At 40.1% G+C, this 3,324-nt stretch overlaps 1 protein-coding gene across 2 annotated transcripts in view; it reads left to right on the top strand.

Annotated features, from left to right (window-relative positions):
• SNX10 (sorting nexin 10) overlaps nt 1–3,324 on the top strand; it is a 40,639-nt gene that overhangs the window by 7,931 nt on the left and 29,384 nt on the right. The window lies entirely within an intron of this gene.

Below are 3,324 nucleotides of genomic sequence, written 5' to 3'. Positions count from 1 at the left end.
TGAACCAGCCTTTTTGTTGATTTTTTTTTTTGTAACAGTCACTATTTCCACTTATAGCACTGTTTTGCCTATGTTCTTAGACCATGACAGCTGTGACCACTAGCATGTTTCTGAATACTCTAGAACTAGTTTGGCCAGCTTCTATCATTCTRACCTTAGATGATTAATTGCCTGATCCTAAATATCTGAAACACAAGACYGTGGGCAATGTAGAAGAAATGATACAGACATTGGGTTCAGTTTGTATGAATACCCATTCACTGGATTTCTAGCAAAGTCTAATTCTAAGGAGCACTGTCTTTTCTCCATAAGCTCAGCTCAACTAGATAACTTTCAAACTATTTACTGCCTCATTCTGTCTTTGAGATRAAATTCTAATTTTCAGCAATCAGTTAATAGTTAGCTCACAACAGTTACACAAGTTGTAGTTTAAGTTGTATGACAACTGTTCCTCTTCCTGTTCACCTTATGTTTCTGTAAAACAGACAACATTAAGCATAGCATTATCCTTATGGAGGGCCTTCAAAGTGTTATGCATTTGTCTGGGTATAAAGTGACACAGGATTTGAAACTTGCCTGTAAAGTGGAATATATAGTCATTAATGGTTACTTCTCTCTCTGTTGGCTGTAGCAACCTGATTGCATCAGTTTTTCGTAAAAGTAACTGAGAGTGACCAGCTATGAAGGATATCCCCAGTGGAACTTTGTTGTACAGATTTACAGCTGTGGAGGATGTGCAGTAACTGCTTTGTTCTTTYCCTGCCTGTTTTGGGCCTTTTGTTGAGCTGAGTTGCTTTGGTAGCTCTTTTATTCTATGATGTGGAGTGCTGAACTGAAAAGATCGAGTCCCCACAGCATTGTTCCATTTCTTTRGGGTGTTAGAGCTAGAATGGACCTTTTTGGATGTTGTTGCATCCCAGCAACCAGGTAAAAGACACTTATTGCAGACTTGCCTATAGAACTACAAACTACAGTGTTAAATGCATCCATAATGTGTGTTACAACTGGCTTAGATAAAGGTGTGATGTATAAAGTGGCACTGTCACTTTGGTTTAAGACTGGTTTGTGCTGATTTAGCTTGAAGTAAGTATGTTGAAGTGAACCTGGAATAAGCCTTCCTTAAACAAGAAGAAGCTGGAACAGTTTCATTCAGGCCAGTTGTTTCCTGTAGGCTTGCAATACAGTTTTAATGAAGCAGATTTAAAAATGGATTTTAAATGCATACGTTCTCCTCATTCAAACAAGGTACAAGCAGGAAATCTTTCTTCTGTTGAAAAAACATCACGTGGGTTTGGGCTCTGTGACAGCAAGATGCAAGTCATATCTGGCCTGCAGGCAAGAAGCTCCCCACCTTTGCTGCTTTTTGCTGCTTGCACTAGACAGTCAAGGGAAACTATGGATCACTATAGGTGTAAGTTGCACAAGTTTCCAGTAAAGCTGAGTCCCATCTCCTGTTTATGTTGAGGATACTTCTRTGGCATGTAGTAGTCACCACAAAGATGTGAGAAAGAATGATTCAGCCCAGGAACTCATTTAAATGGTGGTGAGTGACAGGAAGAGAAATGCAAAGTATAAACAAGGAGAATGATAATGTTTTGAGGAGTTTCTCTCTCTCTCTCTCTCTCTTGCTTTAAATTCTATGCTAATCCTGTTTTGGGACAGGTAATGTAACAGACAAGTAATGTTGTAACAGATAATGTGGAAATACTTGAATTTGAAGAGAGCAGTGGTCTTGTCACTTGAGTTATGCATTGAGACTAGAGCTAAAGGAGCTGTTGCCTGGTAAAGGCTGCGTTGGTGTCTCCCTCTTGCACCCTACCATGCTTCCTCTTGACATAGCAGTGGCATAGCAGTGGGGCTGTTTGCTACAGCYGCTGGTGTAGCCTCCCCACCAGCAGCCCAGCGGTACTAAGGGGAAAGAGTGCTGCCCACCACCTGCCTTCAGTGCCCACACCAGTGGTAGGATAGGCAAGAGGCAGCAGTGGGTGAGCAGCCTTCTTTCTAGTAGGATGGGCATGGGGCTTGCTGGTACTCAGGCACCTACCTGCACCTCTATTTGGGAGAAATGCATACGTTGCTCAGTTAGCAGATGGCCATCTGGGTGTGAGAGCATCTTCTATCCGCAAAGCAAAACGTGGCTGCATATTTGAACTTAGCTGGTCACACAGACAACTAATTATAACAACTTTGAGCTAGTGTTGGTTTCAGGCCATCTGGCAATCCCTTTCACTTGACTATGATGGCAGATTAATCAAACTCAAATGCTGCTTTTCTTTCTCCCATTTTTGTATTTGTCTTGCCTCTGCTCAGTGTTTTTACCCAGTGTTTGCTGACTCCTGCTGTTCACTTGCAGCTTCTGAAAGTTTTCCATACCTGAAGTTTTCCTCCTGTGCTGATAATTGGCATGAGGATGATGTCAGTCTTGTAAAGTTGTGGTATAACTCTGATAAGACTAATAATTTGGGAGAATATACCCAAAAGACAGCTTAACATTTAGTGGGCACAAAAGAAACTGGAAGTGGAAAATCCAATGGGTATGAATGAATCTCTGATTTTTCTTTTTTTCAGACTGATTTTTCTTATTGAGCATTCTCATGAAAAGTTCTTCCTGCCAAATTGTGTTTACTCCTCAGAATGGTCTGCTTTAATAATGAGTAAAACTATTTAGAAGCTATTTACTTTTGAAATACTGTTTTCTTGCCACTGCCATAGGCTACCTCAGAAAGAGAACAAACAGACTGTTGAACAAGCCAATTGCTCAGTTAAATTCACTGTTAATAAATTTTTAAATGATTAACTAAACTGCTAATAAACCCAGCTCAAGCCAGTGCAGTATGTGAACAGAACTACACAGATACAGCACCAGTAAGGTTTTGCACCAACGATAGGCCATCTGATGAGCTCTTCAGTGTAAGAGGTCCCGAGTGAATTGGCGTTGTGGGATATCCTACAGGTATCATGTCCTACACACTGAACCATTGTAATGTTCTCTTTAGGGTTACAAAAAGTATATGGATTGCTCTACTTAAAAGACCTAAGAAACAGAGCAGTTTGAGCAGATTTGATCAAAATGCTTGGTGAGCTCGTTGTATTGGCTGAAATATTTCATATCTTTCTTGCTGTTTTGAGCTGCACTTACAGAGACTGCTTAGAAGTGATCTGTCTCACAGGATATTATTACTTTTATTTTTGACTGTATCTGTGCTTATTTACCAGGCATATCCACAGAGAGCCATAATTAGACTGATAGTTCTGATTCTGTGGTTATGACCAAGACTTGTTGCTTTCACTTCACTTTTGATCTTTTTTTTTTTTTTTTTTTTT

Source organism: Rhea americana, unplaced genomic scaffold, assembly GCF_003343005.1.
Source record: "Rhea americana isolate MKP2758 unplaced genomic scaffold, rheAme1 scaffold_26, whole genome shotgun sequence".
Taxonomy (NCBI): Eukaryota; Metazoa; Chordata; class Aves; order Rheiformes; family Rheidae; genus Rhea; species Rhea americana.
This window is presented reverse-complemented; position numbering and strand designations above follow the sequence as displayed.